The sequence below is a fragment of the Orcinus orca genome, chromosome 14 (assembly GCF_937001465.1).
Source record: "Orcinus orca chromosome 14, mOrcOrc1.1, whole genome shotgun sequence".
Classification (NCBI taxonomy): Eukaryota; Metazoa; Chordata; class Mammalia; order Artiodactyla; family Delphinidae; genus Orcinus; species Orcinus orca.
The window spans coordinates 80,334,371-80,358,321 of NC_064572.1; positions in this window are offsets into that span (position 1 = coordinate 80,334,371).

Below are 23,951 nucleotides of genomic sequence, written 5' to 3' on the forward strand. Positions count from 1 at the left end.
ACATTCTAAATTACCCAGTTTGTTTGGTAACTTATTTATTTCTACTCCCACTGTCCTTCTCTAACCTCCCACCACCACACACACACACACACACACACACACACACACGTGCACACGTGCGCGCGATCTCTGCAAAAGCTGGGATCTCACCTGCTTTATTCATTGCCCTATTCCTAGAGCCTCACATAAGAACTTGGCACAGATCGGGAGCTCAGTGAAAGTCTGTTGTTGAATGAAAAAAAATGCATGTAAAGTACTTGACCAATACAAGGTCTTCAAAAAATATCAGTCAAACAAACGAATAAATTTCTCAAGCCCAATCACGCATACCGTGTTTGGAGAATCCTGTAATTCACCCGGCCTCATGCTTTCCATGTTACCTGTCTAAGATTAGACATAGGCCCCTTGGAAGCAGGACTCCCCCTTACTGCCTGTGTGTGCATGGAGGAGACAGAGGAAAGCTCAGAGGCTCTCATGTTAAGTTGACGTGATTCCAAATCCCGCCTCTGCGATATGACCTTGGCTGCACATTTATCCAGGTCCTCCTGCTAAAAGGTGGGAAAATGACACAATATCTTTGGGCTGATATGAGGATTAATGGAGAGAATAGAGAGAAAACAGTCCTGTAGCAGCAGGACTGGCTACAGAATTTGCAAAAGCCCCCATGAAAAGTGAAACCACGGGACCTCTGTTCAAAAATTATTAAGAACTTCAAGTTGGCAACAGTAGACCACTAAACCAAGCTCAGGGCCTTTCTGAGCACGGGGCCCGGTGGCACCGCACGGCTCGCGCCCAGGGAGCTGGCCCTACTGCCCAGCCTGGTGTCTGGCATGTCGTAGAGCTCTAACAAATGAGTGCCTTTTTTTCTCCTTCCCTTCTCATTAAAAATCTGATGTAATGAAATGAGACAGATTGTGACTAGTGGCTGAACAAAGGGATCCTGAGTGGTGGAATTTCTGGTCATGCTAAGCATTCTGGCTAATTATCCAGTCTGTGAATTATTCAGATACCTTGGTTGTCTTTCTTCTTGTCCTTTGAGTTATGTCGCTGCTCACTGATCATTCAAAAATAATGTCCCCCTCCCTATTTTTCTTTTGTATCCTGATAAATCACTGTTGGAAGAAGAGGTCAAAGTGACAGGCTCACATACTTGCTATGTTTATTCCCAATGTGTTCACTTATTCAATATGCATTTACTGATTGCCTGTAATGGGCAGGTTAGGGTTAGGGTTAGGACGGAACGCTAACCTGGGCAGGTAGAATGGAACGTACCTGAGATAAGGACCTGGAATTACTCTGAACTCTTGTGGTTGCAAGAGACAGAAACCCAACTCAATCAGTTTAAGCAAAGAAGGGATCAGTTGGTTCACTGGACTATGAAGCCGGCTCAAGTATAGTTGGATCCAGAAATACAAATATGATGGTCAGTTTGCACAATTACCATAGACAGAGATGGGATCCAAGATTAGCAAGATCTGTTCATATACCCATGTCTGCCGCTGGAGAGCAGGCAGGACATCCCAACAAACAATTTCCCATATCCACGTGGGATAAGAAAGCAATGGCCCAAAGGAAAGAAGAGTACTGAACACCAAATTACGGCAAGCGTCCGTTACCGATCTTAACAGGAAAGTTTTTAGAATTGGGACCTTGTGAAGCATGGTCCCAAGTTCCAAGTTCCTGCTCAACAAATATTCCAGGAAAGAAAAACATAAATAAATCCCTGTTCTGAGATACTGTGAGAACACATAAATTAAAAAAATAAAACCTCGGGGACTTCCCTGGCAGTCCAGTGGTTAAGTCTCCACGCTTCCAAGGCAGTGAGCGTGGGTTCGATCCCTGGTCGGGGAACTAAGATCCCACATGCCATGGGGTGTGACCAAAAAAAAAAAAAAAATCAGCTTTGTTTCTGCAACGAAAAAAAAAGTTAAAAAAACCAAACTTTTCTTCCCTGACATTCTAGACACAGAGACTTTGTCTTCATGATTCCAAACATCTAGAATAAACACAGAGAAAACATGTAGGTAATCATCTATGTGTTTCTCATATCCAGACGTCTGGCATCACTTAGTCATTGTCACGGTGTGTACGAGTCTTTTGCAGCAGAAGAATTGGAATCACTTCCCAGAACCCAGGTTCAGGTAGTAGTCTTCTGAGAAGAGAGATACCTTATCTTATACTGTTTCTTACAGAACAGATTTAGCCCTGCCCTAACTAGAGAGCCAAGTTTAGAGAATGAAAATAAATACAAGACAATTTTAAAGTAACAACATTCCCCAAAGTAAAACTGGCATTCTCTTTCTCTAGTCTACTTGAATTCCATTTTAGAAAGAGGAGTTAAGAAGAAAAAAGCATGGTAGCTCCTCCCAGGTTGCGTGATGAGAAAATTGCTTAAATAGCAGATGTTGTAATGGAGAGACACATAACGAGGGGTTAGAAGGCCTGGGTTTTAGTCTCAGTTCTACCAGCCTGGAGCCTTGGACAAATCCCTTAACCTGTCTGGGGCTCTGATTCTCTGCCTGTAAAACACAGGTGTTGGACAGGATGATCTTTTAGGTCTACTCTAGCTCCACAATTGTGATGAATCAGTGCTTATAGAAGCAATAACACTAACACCTCACATTTTTATAACATTTTGCAGTTCGTAAACATTTCCATGCATGGTTCCTTTGATCCACACAGGAAGTCTGTGAGTAGTATGCTCCGTCAGACTTGGAGTGGCAATGTGACATGTGTGAGGTCACAGATAGTAGGTGGTAGAGATGCCTCCAAACCAGATCTTCCCATGCAAGCTCTCCCCCTCATCTGTGATGTGAAACCGATCTCCACCCTTCATAATTGCATTCAAGGTTTAGCATACATTATTAATAGTATCTTTGGGACACCTTGGCGGATTTCAGGTGCCATATGATAGGTCATCAAGTCTCTTAGTCGTTCATGATTTCTAAGTAAATTGGATATGAATTCAAGGCCAGAATGATGACTCCATATTCACTCCCAGTCACCCGGTGACCACAAGGCTGGAGCAGGGAAAGGACAAGACCAGCCAGGAACATCTTCTGTTGCCAGAAAATAAGGGAATGCTCAAAAACGATAAGGGCTTGTTGATGGGACAGAAGAGCCCAGCCAGAGGAGCTCCTAATGGCCTCAGCTGGAACAACTTGAGCCACAGAATCAATAGTAAGAGCACTGGATTATAATTCATTGAATAAACAACTCAAGTCCATACTAACTTATTTATATTAATCAATTAATTAGGGGAGAAAAGACTGCTCTTTCTTAGAATAAAATTCCAATGAATAAATGTAGAAGGACAAAGGGAAATAGCAAACTTCATGGTAATAACAGGCACACTCCATAGTAATAATTGTTGCAGAAAAGAGACACCTACGGATGCTAAACTTGGAGGGTGAAAGTGAGAGGAGAAACAGAATTTGCTTAGTCTCATAGTATCTCCCCCAAGATATTTATTAACTACAAAGGAAAAGAGAGTGGATGAAACCCGCAGACATCATCATCTTAACCCAGTGATCAAGGTAAACATCACTAGTGACAGGATGTATCAACATCAGGAACCCATGATATGATGCACTGAGAAGGATACAACATCACTTCTGTGGGATTCTTACCTAATATGCGTAACCTCGTTCCAACCATGGGAAAACATCAGATAAGCCCAGACTGAGGGGTAATCTACAAAACAGCTGACAAGTAGTCTTCAAAAGTGTCAAAACTGTGAAGACAAGAAAAGACTGAGGAACTGTAACGACAGCTTGGGGGAGACAGAGGAGAAATAACAACTAAATGCAATGTGGGATCCTGGACATTAGTGGAGAATTTGGTGAGATTCAAATAAGATATTTAGTTTACAGTATAGAACCAATGTTAATTTCATGGTTCTGACGATTATACTATTGTTATATAATATGATAACGTTAGGAGAAACTGTATGAGGGATATATGGAAACTCACTGTACTGTTTTTCTTGGGTTTTTTTGCAACTTTTCTGAAAGTCTGAAATTAGTTCAAAACACTTAATGACACCTCAGAAGCCATTTTGACAGTTTCCTGAGCATCTCAAAAAGTAAATGAACTTTCCCAAGATAGCCAGAGTAATTGTAAAATCCATTCTGGCTCGTGTTCCAAAGTGTGTCTCTCTAGAGAGTGAGATCCAAGGGACCCCAAAACCACGTTTTGACCTTGCCAGTTTGCTGACAATCCAGCTATTGGAAGCCATTCTGCGCTCTAGACCACTCATCAATGGCAAATACTCCTGAACTTAACGCCTCCTTGGAGACAATGTGAGCTCGGTCTTTATTGAATGCAGAAAGAGTGAGCCAAACAGCCCCAAAGATATTTAATAACAAAAGCATCTTCTTCATTTTGGTCACATTTATTCTGATTCTTTTCATACAACTTCAAGAACTAAGCAACCAGAATTCTACTATGATAAAAATCTGTCCTATTTCCTACCTCCAACTGTGTCCATCCTGTAATTTCTTTGTCACAGTGTCTGTTCTCATCCTTAATGGGTGGAGAGCACATGTTATAACAATGTTTTCTGCATCTTTTCGTGGTTGTTGGTTTTTCTTAAAAATACACAAGTCTAACTCCGTTATGCATTTCCTGAGGGTGTGAACTGGCAGCCAATTTCAGTTCCGAGTCACATACACAACTGACAATTTTATGACACTACTCAGTCTCACGCAAACCCACAGAACTGTAGAGCTGAGTGCCACTGCTCAGAAGTGAATTAACCTTCTGAAGCTGGTGAGTTTTCCTTTGGACACTAGACTTGCATTTCTTGCCATGAGCCACAGCTCTCTGCTTTTACTGGGGACTTGATGGGTAGAGGAAGGGCACTCCTTGAATTTCTACCTGCCTCACATCTTGACCAGTTGACCAGCCAGTATCTATGGACTCCTTTTATCTGAGCTTGGGAGGCTGGCTTTATGAGAAGTATAAGACTTGGTCCTTGGCCTCAAGGATCTTGCAGTCAGGTATCAATTTAAATTGGAAAATTTTAACAGTCAAGTCCTAAATAAGAACAATTTACTGTATAATACTTAGGGAAAGGAGAGAAAAGTAATCAGAAACACTTCCAGCAGGAGGGGGATTTCATCCATTCATACAATAAGTATTTAATTTCATTGTCTGTGCCAGGCACTGTTCTAAGGGCTAGTGTCTCAGTAGGAAACAGATAATAAAAACAAAACAAATATATAAACAAGTTAATTTCAAATAGTAAGAAATAAATTAAGAAAATGTAATTTAATTTAATTTAATAAAAAAGATTGCTAGAGTATATTCAGTTGCTCTGCAGACTTAAGAGGGAACTTTCCATCCAAGCAAATCCAATATCACCATAATTTATGTTTAGGCTTTTGGAACTCCTTCTTAGGACCCCCAAATCTTAAACTGATTTAAAGGTTCTGTACACAGAAGCATGACATGCAGCCAGTAAGATCCAATCACTCAGCTCTGGTAGTTTTCTCTTAAAATCCCAAGACTCACGGGCCAGGGTGATTTTCTGCCATCATTTCTAGAAAGGAAACTCCGCCAAAGAGGAAAAATGCCATTTTTCATGGATCGTAGGCCTCTTTTTTCTCCTCCCTGGCTAAGTACATCTAAGCCTATTCATTCAATAGTCAGCAATGTTGATTGAGCACCTACTAACCTAATTGTCCTCTCAACACCTAGGACAGTGCCCGGAACAGGAGAGATTCCAGAAATGTTTGTCAAACTAAGTTGTCACATAGAGTTTTGGTCTTAAATGCATTTCAAATAATACAGAGTATAAAAATGTGATAAGAATGTTTCTTTCCCATAGCTTTTAAACATTTAAGGAACAATCCATTAATGTGGCAAAGAGCTTTAAAAATAGAAAGTACAACCTAGAGGCAAATGCTCATGTCATTATTATTCATGGAAGTTGTAAGGTAATGTATCTGGCTGCCAAGAGAACTAATGAAAGTGTCCACTGCAGAGAAAATGATCCGAGGACACCACCGAAATCCATGCTGCAAATTACAGTATCAATTAATATCTTTAACAGTGATCATTAAAGCAAACCTTAATAGTAAAAGGAAATCTGCAGCCTTTGTGGTTTAGTTAGAAAGGCCTCCCTCACTGAATGTACTCTCCTAGCTATGGTACTAAACCTTTGTCGTTGGTGAATCCATCTTTGAATCAAAGGTACTGTATCCTTTAGGTATATGATGGTAGTTAGCAAACTGGACCTGAGGATCCCTGCCTGTAGAAGTAGAAAACAAACTCTTAATTTCCCCCATTGCCCAGAGCTGCCACCCCTAGGCCTCTCATCTTAGAACGTGGTACTTCTATACTCTTGGTTGCTCATGCCAAAAACCTAAGGGCCATACACAATTCTTTTCTCTCTCCTGGTTTCCACAGAATATATCTCAAATCCACCTGTTTCTTTCCATCTCCCTGCCACAATCCCACTCCAGGCCACCATCATATCTAGCCTGAGCCAATCATGGTGGTCCATGATGGCCTTGCTGGGGACCGATTAGCTGGAAGCATGTGATGAAATTTTCATCAATGATATGCGAGAGCTTCCAGGAAAGGCTCCCGCACTCCTAAGAGACACTTAGAAAGAGATGGCCTTTGTGTCAACTGGTCTTTGTCATTTCTAGATATGACATCAAGAATCCTGACAGTCCTCTGGTCCCCATGAGAGAAGTGGATCTGGGGACAAAGCCAACACTCCAAGACAGGCAGAACAGGGACAAAAAGAGCTGGGGTCCTGATGGTATTGGTGAGCCACTGAATTAACTCCTCCAACAGTCACCCTACACCTGGGCTTCTTAAAAGATGAGATAATAAATGTCCTTATTGCTTAAGTTAGTTTTGGTTGGGAATTTCAGACACTTGTAGCCAACTGCATTCTGACTGTTTCAGCCACTCCTACTTTTTTTTTTTTTTTTTTTTTTTTGCGGTATGCGGGCCTCTCACTGTTGTGGCCTCTCCCGTTGTGGAGCACAGGCTCCGGACACACAGGCTCAGCGGCCATGGCTCATGGGCCCAGCCGCTCTGCGGCATGTGGGATCCTCCCGGACCGGGGCACGAACCCGCGTCCCCTGCATCGGCAGGCGGACTCTCAACCACTGCGCCACCAAGGAAGACCACCAACCACTCCTACTTTTGATCATCTCCAAACTGTTCTTCATGCAGCAACCAGAGTGATCCTTTTAAAAGAATAAATCTGATTATGCAATTGTCCTGCTCAAAACTCTTCAATGACTTCTCTTTCCACTTACAAAAATTCAAGTTCCTTAATATGGTCTGGTAAGCTATATCTATCATCAACTGCTGCATAACAAACTACCCCCAAATTTAACAGCTTACAACAAACCTTTATTATATTACAATTTCTATGGGTAAAGAATTCAGGAGTGACTTAGCTGGGAGGTGTTACCTCAGGGTCTCTCTTAAGTTTACTCGAGATGTGGGCTGCGACTTGATGGGGTCTGGAGAATCTGCTTCCAAAATGGTGTCCCCAGATCGCTGCTGGTGGGAGGTCTCAGCTAAGTGGATCTCTTCACAGGGCTGCTTGAGTGAGTGTCCTCACCATAGAGCAGCTGGCTCCTGCCAGACCAAGTGATCCAAGGGAGAGCAAGGAGGAAGCCCAGTTGTGTTTTTCTGCCCTAATTTCGAACGTCACACATCATTCCTTCCACCACATTCTAGTAATTAAGGACAGACTGTGCTGGAGGGAGGGGAATTAGGATTCACGTTCTGAAGGGATGAGTACCAAAGAATTTGTGTGGACAAATTTAAAAATTCCCCTTCAGGCTTTACATGATGTGACCCATGCCTAACTTTCTGACTTCACCTGACGTCACTTTTCTCTTGGATAAGCCATGCTCCAGGCCCACTGGTTCCCCGCGAGTTCAGACACATCAAGCAGGTTCCCACCTCAAGCCTTTTGCACATTCTGTCCCCTCTGCTTACAACGTGGTCCTCAGTTCCTGGTCTGCCTGCACCCTTCCCGATCGCTAGATCTCAGGCCAAATGTCACCTCTTCGGCCAGCCCTGTCCAAACAGCCCAGTCTAAGTAAGTCACCTTGTTATTTTCTTTCATGGCTTCCTACATTTTCCCTTCTATCACTGGTCAGAGTTTTAAGTAATTTACTTTATTATTTCACTTTTTAAAGCTGCCAGGGAAGAGATGACGATTTTACTCACCATAGTATCTCCAGGGACTAGAAAAGTCCTTGGCACAGAACAGGCTCTGTACAAATCTTTGTTGAGTAAGCAAATGAACAAACAAATGTATCATCCTCGAACATACACACAGAGGTGCCAATTGAAAACTAGGCATATAAATTCATGACGCGCCGCCCCTGGGAGGGACGCTGAGCCTAAGTGGAATTGACAAGTTATAGCCGCTGCATCACGCTTGGATTCTGTATCAGAAAAGCAGAGCCAGGCTGGTGAAAGGTCAAGAGTGGGTTTCACCATCCGCTTGGTGTAAGTGCCCTGGACGTTGGGCTTGGAGCTGCCCAGTGAGGACGGAGTCCCCATGTGGCCCCGGCTTTCACCTGCCCCACCCTTCCTCTTACTCTGACCCCCTTTGGAGACCAGGACTTCCAGCAGCATAGCAGGGTGAGGGGTGGAAATGGACAAGCGGTGGCACTCTGAAACTGGGCTGTGAGGTCAAAGGTCAAAGGGGGCAGCATTGGGAGGGCTGAGGGAACAGCGTATTCTAGAGGGTGGCCTCTCACGAGGTAATTTTGGCAAGAGACAATCTACAGACTTCTTCAAATGATCAAGGGTCCCATTATCCTCCCCAGTGTCAGAGGTGCCGAGACGTCTCCCAGTTCCCACGACGCTACGCGAGGAAAAGTTCTGACAGACGCAGGTATCTGGCAATGAGCAGGACAGGTCCCTTTGACCTCCCCGGCTTCAAACTTGAAGGGGAATCTCTTAAGGACCAAGGGGAGCCCACGTTCCTGTCCATCGGCGAACTGTGGGCTGGGAGAGATCACTTCTCATCCCAGGATGCCAAAGATCAAACGTCAGCATGGAGTTCTGTAAAGATTTCACAGGAATGCTATCTAGAGGAAAGCATACTTCTGAAAAGCATTTTTTTTAAAAAAAAAAAGAAGAAAATTGTATTTTCTAAATCAAATTGAAGGCACTGGGTCTCCAAGAGTTCTCACTTAGAATAGGGTTTACTTTCAAGGGGTAAGAAGCCCGGTTACTACAGTTGAAAGACAGACCAGAGGGGGGAAGGCCAGGCAAAAACCAGGGTCAGAGCACAAAACAATCCTTGCAGACCCACGCTGTCTTTTTAAAATAAATACTTTATAACATCTCCTTATGAAGCTGTATTGAATTTCATAGCTCATATAACGTAGCCACACATACAATTTCAAAAAATCAAATCAATATAATGCTCTAACTATAATATAAAGAGAAATCAAAACTTAAATAATTTATAATAAAATAAGCTGTATTTCGATATGTAAGTGCTGAGTACCTCTACCCTCAAGATGTAATGGGTAACCAGAGGCTTACATTTTGAATATATTCGGATTTAAGAGAAGTTGTTGTGGATAGGTTTCCTTTATATTTAACATTTAAAAATAAGAGATCAACAAATATATTCATAAATGTACATTGAATTGGCCTGAATGCAACAGCTATAAGCATAGACTTACGCAGGGTGCTGCCTGGGGAACTCAGACGCCGTGAGCAGTGTAGCCGCGGATGACATGATTTCCAGAAAGGGTGAACAACCCTTGGGAGAGTTCTGAACAAAACGAAGTACCATTGCCCCTCATTTTATTTGGTTAGTTTAATTTCTTGAAAGTTCAGTGTATATTAAAACCATGCACAAAATACTTTGTATTTATGTGTAAACTAGAGTTCACTTTTAGGTTCAGGTAACTGTCAGTGGCTTTTTCACCTTCGTGGATGCCCAGTAAGATATGGGCTCATTCTCCATAGTGAGAGGTCTCCTGTTACAGGTCACCTAACACCCCTGAGCCCCCCAGTGCTACCAGCAAATGGCAATGGTGCCTCCGCATTCTTGTGACCAACAGAAATTTGTGACAACACCCTGGGTGGTAGCACATCCACTGTTGAGGACCCCTGAGAAGGACAGGGTCTACTATTATGGAGCCAAGCTCTCCAAGAGCTTTCTGTTCCTCAGAAATGTACAAGTATCTACTATGTGCCAGGATATATGCTGGGCACTAAATGTGGGTCAGATGGTAAGCTCAAATTTGGAAGTGTGTCAGTGAGAATTATGATAAGCATGATGGATTAGACAAGCCCTCCTTCATCATAAGATCGAATCCAATAAACACGAACTCTGCATCTTCATCTTTGTTTGTAGCCCTCATCCCAAACCTTTCCACCTCACAGCACCACTCCCTCCATCTTCCCAAGTTCCTACACCCTGACTTCAATGCTAGCCTGAGCCTCACATTTGACCCTTGGTTCCAATGCCAAATATTGTTCCTCCACCACCACCCTTAGCTCCCCTCCGCAGAGTGGACTAGGGTACAGCTACCCTTGGTTATTAACCATCCTGGTCCGGCCTTTTCTTGGGAGCCTCCATTAGCCCTGGGGCAGAGCTCCTGACCAAGTCCTCACCCACCCATAATCAGACAAGTGCATCACTAGCCCACATCCCAACTCTGTCTCAGAGGGTCTGTCCAAGAGGGCCAGTAATTCAAGCAGGTGTGGAAGCAGAGGGATACGGTTCCTTTGAATATTTCACTTCAAAGGTAGGATGTCTATTCCCGTGGGAACCGGAAATTAACAGGAAAATAAGGCACAGAGTATCTTCTGGAGAAATGGGATCCCGACTTTGGAGCCTGGGCCTCCTGTCTCCCCACCCACCCATTTACCCAAACACAGGGCTGGGATTGGCTGAGGGCTTGAAGCTGTGCTGACGTGTTGGTCAAGGTCAGCAGCTCCCAGCCATGAGGGTTGGATAGTGGCAGGGACAGGAAGCTCTGGAAGGAAAAGGAAACACCCAAGGGACTGGCCCTCAGTTCCTCAGGTTAACCACTCTGTGGTTAAGAGCCACTCTGGAGTCTCAAAGCCACTAACTGGCGTACCCTCAGAGGATGGCTCCTAGCCCAGTGCACGCCAGCTGGCCTGAGCTACGTCTCTCCCTGGTCCAATCTGCCAGATACAGGAGGACAACAAAAAAGCCCCATTCCAATCAGGCACAAAGGGATGACTGGGGATCAGGGAATTCTTTTGATAGAACCGTAATTCATATTAGGGTCAGATTAATAATTAGGATTGTGTCAAGGTAGGAGGGTTTTCAGAATCCAGCAAGGAGCTGAGGTTGTGGATTGCAGAAGGAAAAAGTGTTCAAGGGTGGAAATCCACGCATGTGATAAAGACCAAAAAATAAGGACAAGTAGGCTCATACTTGGGAGGGATGGGTAGGAGGTGGGGCCCAGAGCAGAGCACATGGTCAGGCCTGAGGTCTACACATTGAGAGTGGCTCTGGGTGGCCAGTGGGGGGGACCATGGATGTTGGGAGATGGAGGGGGGTGTGTGTGGATTCTGAGTTGGATTCTACCTGAGTATCATGCAGCATCATGCAAAAGTGACCAGAGCTCTGTCACATCCTTACCGTACTCACAACTCCAAAGACCAGATTTCCCAAACTCAGTTTCTAGGGGATAAAAATCAGAGTGCCTCTCTACGGTGGAAACATTAGAGCTTTCATGAAATGAGCATATAATAATACACCTAATTATTATCCATTTCTATGATCTAAAACATATTCTGCCAGCTTCTCTCACTAACTTCAGGAGATGTTTTATACAAAGTTAAATCAATCTACAGCCCTACTTTTTAAGAGTCATTGTTCTTAAGTAAAAAAGAATAATATGTCATTTTTAATGAACTGTTATTGGCTCCTTTTAGTTATTCAAAATATAAAAGAACATGTTGTTACAGAGCTTCAAGAAGTTAAACTCCAGACAGAAATCTACTTCCAAAAAGGAGGAATGGGAAATAGCATCAGAAAGTATCCTGGCTTGCCGGCCACTCCTGCAGAGACTCTTACAAAAAGAAACAAACGTCTGAGGATATGTGTGGTCAAGTGAGCAAGAGAGTGAGTTTTCTCACCCCGTATCGTGCTGAAAATTTGTGCATTTTCCACACATTTGTGTGTAATAACTGCTGTTACTTGCTATTTCAGTTTTTAAAACTTCAGTCTTTAAAGAACTCATTTCCTTAGGGTTCTTGTCCTGTAATTAGAGCAAAAGCCACCAGCTGACAGTGGGCGGCGGCACTTTAGCCAGGCTATCTGGTAGGGCAATCGGGTGCTGTAGGCCTTCTTACAGATTGAAATATTTTATTACACACATCATCTTTCATGAAAAGATAATGTCATGGTTAAAGAGAATGTTTTGACAGAATTTGGTATCGTTATTGTTAGGGTCTTGGAAATAACCAGGTCCTGCCCAGCCAATAAGCCCTCGGCCCCATTGGCCCCCTTTTTATTGGTCTCTCTCCCCTACTGGTCCCCCTTCCCATCACCATGCTGTCGGCCCCACCCCAACTGTCTTCCTGCCATCACCCTCCTGTTACAGCCCCCATCCCTTCTCTCCCTAAGGCCCTCACCCTGCCCCATTGCCTCCCCCCCATCAGACTCCCTGATCATCAGCTCCCTCCCCGTGGTCACCCCATCTCTCCTTCTTATCTTTCCCAACCACCATCAGCCCTCCTCCCCAGTGGGACCCTTCTTTTTCCATCTCCTCCCTCATCAGCTTCCCTCCTTGCAGGGTTGCTGAGGGACCTACAGGTAAAAGGAGCAGTGGCAGAATGAGGGTGCAGAACCCCTCCTTATGCACAGGAGATTCTTTCTGCAGAAGCTGGACAAGATGGTCTGGAACAGTCAGCTGATGGTGAGGCCCAGATGGGGCTCCTATTCCCCCACCTCCCCCACCTCCAGGATCTTATCCTCTGGGGAGGGGCAAAGATCTAGATAGAGATCATATGTTGGTTTAAATTCTCTGCCCAACTGCCCATATGAAGGAAGTTGAAGGAAAAGAATCTGTGTCTCTCGTACGTATCTTATACAGATATACCCGTAAATCTCACCCAGCCAAGGGCGTGAGCAGAGAAGGCCTGGGGTAAGAGTGGAAGCTGAAAGGTCCGTGTCCCTGCAGGTAACCCCAAAGAATCAAGCACATCAACACCGAAGAAAGTATTTTTTCAAGTTGTTCACTTATTTTTGCATATACGTTAAAGTACTGTTTCTCAGACTTTTCCCATGGTACTCATGCCAGCGCACTCCTTGGGCACTGACAGGATAGTATGCGATCAGGGATTTATACTGTATTTTAATAACCAATAAGGATCCTACTGTATAGCACAGGGAACTTTACTCAATATTCTGTAATAACCTATATGGGAAAAGAATCTGAAAAAGAATGAATACATGTATATGTAAAACTGGATTACTATGCTGTACACCTGAAACTAACACAACACTGTAAATCAACTATACTCCAATAAAATAAGAAAAAAGAAAAAAGAAAAAAACTGCATTTTAAGCAAAAACACCCGGTGATTTGCAATAACCGCTGAACAAAGACTGATCCTTGAGGACCACTTGGCACCTATCTTACTAATCCTTAACTGTTGCCCATCTTAACTATTATCTTAAGTTAGCAACAGCTTAATCTGACCCTGATTTTATGCCCAGACTTGATTAGAATTTATCTAAATTACCCGACCTCTCAGATCCCTTCCTCTGAAGGGAAGAAAAGCAGTCGGGAGAAGGTTTGGTTGGTTGGATGGTTGGCCGGTTGTTAGTAAGGTCACGCAGAGGCTCTGCTTTGCTCCCACGTTCACCCTCTATGAAAGTCAATAAATGTTTGGGCTCCTATAGCCATGGCAGCTCTCCCCTTTCTTAGTCTATGATACTTCATGGAGGGCAACTCTCTGCCCTTTGAGAATTCCTGGTTTACTTCTCCACCCATCACTGTGCAGTACAGAAAGCAAGAAGCCCCACAGGGGTCATAACTGTTTCACACGTATCCCATATTCTGCTGTGTGAGGGGTCAAGGCTCAGCCTTCATCGAGCCTTGGCCTCTATGTACATAAAATGGGATGGAAGCTCCCTCGTCTTTTCTCTTCGTGTGTCTACCCCCCTCCTGATGGAAACTGTTTCCTGTTACGCCAAAGACAAACGTTCGGGGCAAACATCTAAAGGAGCTTGTATTCCTACCAAGGCAGCTCTAAAACAATTCAAACAGCCAGTGTAAACGGTTCTAAAGGAGATTTGCATGAGAGGGAAATATAAAGGTCAAAGAAAAACAGAGATATCTGTGGAGTAAAGTGGTTTTATCAACTCCTTAACAAATAAGTGCAAAAAGAAGAGCATCTTTTAGGGATTTCATCCATTCCCTACTTTCATGAGTTTGGGACCTGTGCAAGCGTAAAAGGGAATCTGTTTTCAAAATCATCCAAATCATGGAACAAGAAAAAAATAACCAAACCAAACCATGTTTTAAACAAGTTCCCCAAAGCAGGCAGTCCTTTCTCAGACCAATGATTGGTGACGCTCAGGCACACACACAGAAATCCAGGGGACGCTCAAGACATCAGGTCCGCTCAGCCCCATCCCTGATGCCGTGCCTAGTGACCCTCGCTCCATGCCCAGCCGGCTCGTAAAAGGAGGTCACAAATCCGGCAGAGGCGCAAGGCAGCAGCCAGCTTCTTTTCAGCTGCCTTTTCTCCTGGCTCTAGCCCGTGTTCTCTGACTCACCCCAACTCCCTGGAACTGAGAGCTCTGCTCCGTAGCCCATACACCCTCACTTTGAGGTGCCCTCTGACTCCCTCACATTTGACAACTCATTTGAACTTCTCCCCACCCCGACAGACCAGACCACCACCTTCCCACAGGACGGTCAGGTCCACCATCCTTTGAGGGTGTGCTTGCCCCTCCCCCAGCCATCAAGAAGGGCGGTTGGATTGGGTTCGACGCCCAGCACCACCCTTGGCTTCAGACCTCGATTTTGGAAAGTTCCTCATTGCCGCTAAGCCCCTCACCTTAATACCCACTGGACCCTGCCCTCTCGGTACCTGCCACCTGTCAAAGGAGAGGAGTCACTGGCCTCCTATTTGCCTTTTCACCCTGATCTGGTGTGTGGCCTTTTCCTTGTTATTAAATAACCAGGATATATGTTTATTTTGCTCTGGATGAAGAGTCTTACACACATAACAAAACAATAAAAGCACCAAAGAGCACCTGTTACCTGTTCTGCCCAACCGTGCTTAACTCTATTGCCCAGTTATTTCAAGGAATGATAATCTCACCCAGATACAGCAGCATCTGGCTCTTGACGTACGTCTGTCTCCCTTTATGGATCCTTTTCTGGGGCTCACATAGAATGAACTTCCTTTATCCTTACCATGAAACTCTTTATGCATCTTCCCATATTTACCTTTGTTTATTGCGTCACCAATGTATTTTATAAGAAAGGTTAGTGCCTCAAAATCTTGTGGAATGAGGATTTTAGAAGCTATGTGTCATATGCCTTATTGATACTATGTATAAAATAGACCACGACGGGAGCATACTCTATACCACAGGGAACTCTACCTAACGCACTGCGATGACCTAAAGTCCAGAAGGGAGGGGATCTCTGTATGTGTGTGGCTGATTCATTTTGTTGTGCAGTGGAGGCTAACACAACATTGTAAAGCATCCATTTATTGGTTGCTTATTTTTATAATTTATTTATAAAAATTAATAAATAAGTAAAAATAAATTTTTTAAAAAAAAGCTATGTGCCAGGAACTGAGGATAAAAACCAAATGTATTTCTTATTATACCATAAGAATACAGCTGTTTAAAATTGTACTTATTTGTTCCTCAAAGAAGAACAAATACAGCATTTGTCTTTGTTAGAACTCTCTAGTAAAATTGTCTGGATCTAGGACAATTCTTTGTGGGAACAATCTGAATGAGAGATTCAACTTCCCTAACGGTTATAACACTATTCAGATATTCTGTTTCTAGTTGATTCCATTTCAGTAAGTTATATTTTTTAAGAATTTATCCATGTCTAACAAATTTTCAGATTTTTAGCATAAACTTGTTAATAATACTCTATTATCTTTTTAATGTTTTTGCATCTGTAACTATTAAACTTTTTCATTCTTAAAAAAAATGTGGAAATCTTGTAGAATAGTCCAGGTAGGTACCCACATCTCCATTTTGCAGACAAGAAAAATATAACTCCTTCTAAATTCTAATGGTTAGAAGATGGATCTCAGGGAAAACGAGTTGTTTCTCTTTAGGCCACGAGGAACTTCCCATCACACCACATTGCCCTAGTGGTTGAACCTGTGTCCTTGGAACTCGCCTTGGCTTGTAAGCTATTGGATCAGAGGACCTACATTCTACTCCAAGAGGACTCTCATTAGGAAAGTCACCATGGAAGAACTGGAGGAAGCAGACTAGCAGGATCTGCATTGAGGCAGACACGCCAGGACCAAGCAGAGCCTCAATGATAGTTGATATGTTCCTGAAATGGCCCAGAGACCAGTCTGAGGACTAATCCCAGGCAAATACAGTTTCTGCAAAATCATGCTTTTAAAATGCAGCCAAGTAACATAGATCACATAGAACAGAACTCCAACTGTAACAGAAAAAATGGCTCAGGACCACATCATCCCTCTCCCCAAAGAGAATTTGCCAGAAGGAAAGCAGGCAAGGTGAGGCCGTAAAGAGGATGACATTGCCTCAGACTTTACAAGGCGACCTCGGTGAATCGCCTGCCACTGGATGGACACACAGCTTCTGTTTTAAAGAAAAACAAACTGACACTTTGTGGAATTTGGGGGGCTGGCTACTGGCAAAACTAAGTTTTAAATTCTCCCCTACCCCAGACTTTTGGGTTGAAAATGTCTGTTGGCTAGCTCGACCCCGAAGCGCTCTAAAATGTAACTGGAAAAACCCAGAGGGGTAAACAGGAGACTCGCACCAGGATTACCTCCTCACCCCTTTCGCTTAGGTCCCCACGGCTTTCTCAGGAAGGAGGAGCTCACAGCAAACTCACTGCCATTGGCACAGAATCACGATGCAACTCCACCTGCTGTGGCAGCCAGAGAAGAATGACTGCATCCTGCTCACGGTGTTCTGCTAAGTTTCAGGAGATGGAAAATCAATGAAAAGGAGGTGGTCCTGGCAAACAGGCTTCTGATGGCTGTACAGTCCCCTCCCCCAGCCCAGCCCAGGAAAGCGCATCTTCAGAGCTGATCACACTGTTGGCATTGTGGGGAGGGAGTCCTTGAGAACTCTACACACAGGGTCGGGGAACACTCCAGAAGCCTTCTGTTCAGCTCTCTAACAGGCAGAGCAACGTCCTCCCCAGGCCATGGTTCTCTGTGAACCTGCCTCTCTGCACGATGCTGGCTGGGGCTGACGGGCACCGCATGGGGGCCTCCTAGCTGTCAGCTAGGCAGGGCAGGTGAGAGCCCAAGTGTGGCTCCTTATTGGGACTCTCAGGTCGGAGGGTAGCTGCAGAGGACGCTCCTGCTCAGGCGTGCCTTCCATTCTGTTTGTTTTCAGATAGAACTATGACCTCAGCACATGAGTCACCGCAGAGTACGTCTCTCACACTTCACTGAGGTCAAGTTCAACACAGGGTTGTGCACACGTACCAGACTGGATTCCATCTTCATTCACCAAAGATGTGCGAGTAGCAGTAAGAAGCCAAGGGATGAATTTGCCCTTTGCCCACTAAACTGGACAAAATACAATGAGGAGAGCTCCAGGGCAAGAACTCAAAGGAGTAAAAAGCAACGGGCACAACAGCTGGCTCTTCCTCCTTCTTTCCTTCATTCCACCTGTCCCTGGACACAGCGCTTTCATGTGCTCTCTGGTTCTGCCTGGTCTTCCCACTTAAGGACCATTTGGGGCATCTTCCTCTGAGGGACCCGTACACTAGAACAGGAGCTGACAAGCTCTTTCTACAAAGGGCCAGGCAGCATATATTTTCAGTTGTACGGGTCATATAGTCTCTGTCACAACAACTCAGCTCTGCCTTTGTAGGGCAGAAGCAGTCATAGAGGATGTGTAAATGAATGGGATGGCTGTGCTCCAATAAAACTGTATTTACAGAAACAGGCAGCGGGACAGATCAGCCCATGGGCTGTGGTTTGCCAACCGCTGCTCTAGACTACCCCCTCCCTCTTTATCAAACCTGCCTGCCCCGTGTCCCAGGTGGCTGGGGTCTGCGTTCTAAGCCCAGCAATGACATGATGCCCTTGTTACCTTCCTGAGTGAAGGTGCTTCAGTCTGTCTCCCCTCCCAGATGCCACAGGTACATTTATACAGTCCTTCTGACTGTTCAGCTTGTCTCAGAGGAAAGGGTCTCATCCTGGCAACTCTAGGCACATTAGAGACCTAAGGGGCATCAAGGGCAGAGACACTCAGTCACATCTTTACCATCTCTTTTCGCACCTGTAAGACCTGGTCCGTTATCATCCACATGAGAGCTTTTCCTCCCATCGCCACCTGTGCTCCCCTTTGACAAATGAAAATTCCATGCTCTCTTTTAACGCTATTTGAAATTAAAACTACATCAGACATCTGACCAACAGGGGTAATCATGCTTTGTTTTCAAACAATACATACCCTCCCCATTCCCTACCACCCCACCACTCCAGACCCCGATAGGACCCTCTAAAGGAGAGGGATCCCCCACCCCCTCCTTCGGAATCACTGGTCTGGGTAGTTGAGATGTTACACACAGGATCCCAGAGCCTCAAATATACCCACAATTTTAGGGTGGGAAGGAATCCAGAAAACACAGAGTTGAACACCGCTACCCAACCCGCCGCCCATTGAAGGCATCCAGAGACTCTTGGCTTTAAGAGCGCTGCTGATCAAAAGGCGCAAAAGAGGAGGAGCCGTAATTGTCTAGGGCAATGGGGTGCCCTCCTGCACTGGGGGCAACTTTCGTCACTAAAATTCTGTCTTTGCACAACAAAGTGGAAGATGGCAGTAAGTGTTCTGCATAATTCAAACAACAGCTGTCACTGTGGTTTTGGAACTGTGGTTCACTTCTTAATCAAAAGGTATTCGGCCTACAGGAAAGGGGTCCCATAAATCACGGTAAGTTTCAAGAAGTCCACAAAAGGATTCCAGGAGGGAGGCGGCCAGAGCGAGGGAAATCTGATCTTGCCCTGTTTTATTAACTTAACATTTTTCTACCAGCATTTGTCTTCTCCCCTCTAAAATTCCTCCACTGACTTGAAGGATAAAGAAGCAAATCTGTTGCTGGCAAACCCCAGAGTGGGTGGGCCTTGATTCGACTTCTCCCTCGAATATCAGCTTCAGAACAAAATATAACAACCCCCCAAACTCGCCCCTCTTCGTGAGTAATAAACTATAAATAAGTTAGAGTTCACAGCCAGAGAACCCGAGACAACCGTGATACAGGCTAAAAAAAAAAAAATCACATCTCAAGTTACAATATGAAAGCCCAGCCTGGCTTTTTACTCAATATTATGGTTGGTTTAGCGGCAGTACGTGTTCAGGGACTACCTCTAGTGCTTCAGGAAACGTTGAGTTCTACCTTACCTGACAGCGTGGTCATCCTGCCCTGGGAGAAAGCAGGCTGATTGGAGTTTTAATGCCATTATATACACTTCTTGCCTCCATGGAAATATATGGACACCATTACCCCTGAGCTCCCTTTTGATTATTCCCAGAGCAAATCACCCACAATTCTGCACGCTCACACGTTTTTTTGACACTGCCTAGAAACATAAGGGAATCCTTTCCCTTTGAGGCACATTCTACACAATAGCTACAAAGGGGCTTGAAATGATCAAATATGAGAGAATATTTCAGTAACTCTCATATTCAACTGGTTTTATTTTAAACTTTCAGAGGAGCTGGGTTTGGGGAAGTGGCATCTGGCCCCTGAGCACTGGAGGACTGAGCCCTGTGAAGACGAGTTTCACTGCATTTTTCCTTTCATTTGGCTTCTCTGGCTTGTAACCTGGCTGGCTGGAGGCTAGAACCAGAGATGGTCTGGCAAATGCAGGTACAAACAGAGACAAGCCCCTTTGGAGTCACTTTGTAAACAGAGTTGACATGTGGGTAAATAATGTCGCAGTGTCGTTGCCCCAGGCCAGCTGATGATTTCCCTTGGGCTTCCCAGCCTGGGAGTTGGCCCATCTGACGGGCCAGGAGAGCTGCTGGCAGCAAACCACTCCTCTGCCCTGGAGGCTGGCAGTGGACTGTTGCCAGTGAGCCAGGTTGGACTTTAAAGGACTCAGTTTGAGAGAAAAATGCAATTGATTTGTAATTAATTAAATGCCTGATTCTAAAAAAAAAAAAGTTTTGCGACCTGTAAGCCTAAAACTGTACACACTAGAGCAGGAGTTGGCAAACTACGGCCTCGAGAGCCAGATCTTGTTTTAGTAAATAAAGTTTTATCGAAACCAGCCGTGTCCATTTATCAGCATATTGTCGTGGCTGCTTTTGTTTTGCAAAGGAAGAGTTAAGGAATTGTAATATTTACTACCTAAACCTTTACAAAAAGTTTGCAGACTCCTGCACTAGGGAAAGAGGCAGAGGGAAAATGCTGACAATGGCTTATTCCCAGAGGTGGTCATTGTATTAATTCATAAACTGAAGTAAAAATGAGATTCACCCTAAACAGCTAACAGCAGTGGAAGGGCTGGGGCAATATGGTCAACATTTGGTGGAATAGTATGCAACCATCAAAAATTACATTTATAAATCATTTTACTAGCATATGGAAGACATAATATCTCAAGTGAAAAGTGCAGAATACCAAATACATTATTATTTAATCTCAACTAAGCAAAAAAAAGAAAAAAGTTGTTTTGCAGAGGAAAATCAACAGATGAAAACACACCCAAACTTTAGCATTTGAGATGTGGGAATTTGGATGATTTTTTCTTCTCTTCATTATACTTTCAGGGTTTTTAAAAGCCATTTCTACAATAAATACTGCGAAGAAACATTTATGAATAAGAATTAAAGAGTTCATAAACTATATATTATACTGGGAGAAGTTGTTCTTAGGATAAAATAATCTTATTGCTGAGCTGCTAGCTTTCAAATTAAAACACAGAAAGCAGGGAGGGAGGGAGGGAGGGAGGGAAAAAGGAGGAAGGCAAAGGTCATACGATTCTCTGTGTAAGAAAAAGACCATTTCAGTTTCTAGCAGAGATGAAATATTTTCCTGGTGAAAGTTTTCAAGAGAATAGGTCCCATGTTCCTGAGCAGGATATTCAATGAGGGAAGTAAAGGTCTGTGAGCTGACTTCTAACTGCTCTTCAGGTTGGAGATATTTTTAGATATTCAGGTTGGAGGTTAGGGTACATGAAGACTCTTGGAGAGGGTGAACAAGAGTGTTCTGTTTCTTTTGGGGAAAAAAAGCAGATATTTCCAAAAACTCTCCTAAGTATTAACCAAACATTTGTGTGAAAAAAAAAGTCCCTGGAATGCTTGGTAAAACTTACAATATCAAAAACAATGTTATCATCTCTGTTTTAATTCATTGCATATTTTTTGCTGTGTTTGTGATTGTGCAGAGCTTCCTGATAACAAAACTGGAGCTAGAAGAACCAACAGACTGAAGCGTTAAAAATAAAGATTTTGCTGTTTGTCCCAGACTAGACATTGAAATGCTATATAGTAAAGTGATAGATGCTTGCAGACTGCGTGGTGAGCAGAACTTTCCATGGATATCCTTTTATTTTCTATTTACTTCTACACAAAGCTTTTGACCAAAGATGGAGAAAAGAAAGCAGATGATTATTAAACTGTACAAAATGACTTCAAACATAAAGGAAAGACAAAGAAAAGAATCTATTCTATAAAAGCCTGTCAACCTCTTTATTCTGTCCACTGTGAAGGCTAAGAAACCCAGAGTTATGTTTCTCTGACATCACAAGAAGTCTCTTAAAGTTAGAATCCAAGCCCTTTTAGCCAAGTTAAATTGAGAAATAAGGTTTGATTACTGTAAAAAGCAGAAAGTAGGACAAACTTAGAGACAGTCATATATCACCAAGTTTCTAGCCCTAGAAGAGAGGGTCTTTGAACTCTATAAAGAACTACCCAGAATGAAAACCAAAAGAAAGATGTGTCAAAAACATTTAAATCTCCAGTCACACCATCTCCGCTGCTAACTCCCAGAGATCTAACACGGGGAATGAGGTCTCCCTACCTCCAGCTCAAGTGCAGAATAATCTTCTTACCAGCAAGTTCAAGCCCATCAGTGAGTCTCCTGGTCTCGATTTAGATGAAAAGAGTAGCTGCGAACTCATAGCCAATGGGTCCCTGAGTTCGCAATTGACCGAAAAAACCCCTCGATCTAAAAAATATATATATTACTTGCATCTAGTCTCTTTTATACATTGCAAGGAAGTGTGCTGATGAAGAAAAAGGGATTTAGAGGCTGTTTCATTATAAGCTGCAAAGACATACTTGAAATAAAATTGCCTCTCTTTGAGAGGGGCACCATCGATTTTCCAATACAGGAGAAGCAGTGGGTCAGCAGTTTGGCTGTGGTTCAGACAGAAATTTTTCTTAAAGTTGCATCTGCACAGCAAACGTACTGTTCTGCTTTTCAGTTAAAGTGTTTGTTACAAATAAATAAAAATAAAGATGCTTTCATTTGTGTTTTACATAAAATCAAGAAAGAGGGCTTCCCTGGTGGCGCAGTGGTTGAGGGTCCCCCTGCCGATGCAGGGGACACGGGTTCGTGCCCTGGTCCGGGAAGATCCCACGTGCCGCGGAGCGGCTGGGCCCGTGAGCCATGGCCGCTGAGCCTGCGCGTCCGGAGCCTGTGCTCAGCAGCGGGAGGGGCCACAACAGTGAGAGGCCCGCGTACCGCAAAAAAAAAAAAAAAAAAAAAAAAAAAAAAAAAAAAATCAAGAAAGAAAACATTAATTTTCCATGTTAAGGAATATTATTTTTATTTAAGGTAGATTTGGGAAAAGGGTGATGGATACTACAGACATCAGACCTCACCTCCCAAGTCATCCCAAGTTGCCACCAATAAGATTAGAATTCTTTATTTAAAAATACTGTATCAATGTAAAATGCTATTAACTGAAAGATGTACTTTTATGTGAAAGAAGAAACAGAGAGAGGGAGGGAGGGATGGAAGGAGGAAGGAAGGAAGGAAGGAAGGAAGGAAGGAAGGAAGGAAGGAAGGGAGGGAGGGAGGGAGGGAGGGAGGGAGGAAGGGAAAGGAGGGAAGAAAGACAATTATGAATGTTTAAGATGCCACTGATTATAAGATGCATCTCGATTTCAAAACTGTTAAGAAGTGGAGTGGGGGAGCGGATCTTAGCATTAATTAGATATGTTAGGTTTTTCAAATGAACGATACTCCGGAGTCACCTGCACTTCACCAGTTCCTTCAGAAAACTTTTAAGTTGGAATTGTTGTATCTTAGACCTTCCAGGGCAAGCAATGGTTATTTTCTTACATACCAGTAACTCCTTTCTACAGCTATACAAAAGGATGACGGTAATCTGTTACCTGAGTTGGTTGGAAACTAAATGGGTACTTGGTAATTAAACATTCTGGTCAATAAAGAGTTACATTTATCAAACAATTGAAACAGTACCATATATTTCATATCAAGATGATGTTTAACACTATTTACTCTTTAATAATATTCATTTTAAAAAATTAAAATATAGTTAAGGTATAATATTATATAAATTACAGGTGTACAATACAGTGATTCACAATTTTTAAAGGTTACGCTCCATTTATAGTTCTTATAAAATACTAGCTATATTCCCCGTGCTGTACAGTATGTCCTTGTAGCTTATTTTATACCTAATAGTTTGTACCTCTTACTCCCCTACCCTCATATTGCCCCTCCCCACTTCCCTCTCCCCATCGGTAACGACTACTTTGTTCCCTATATCTG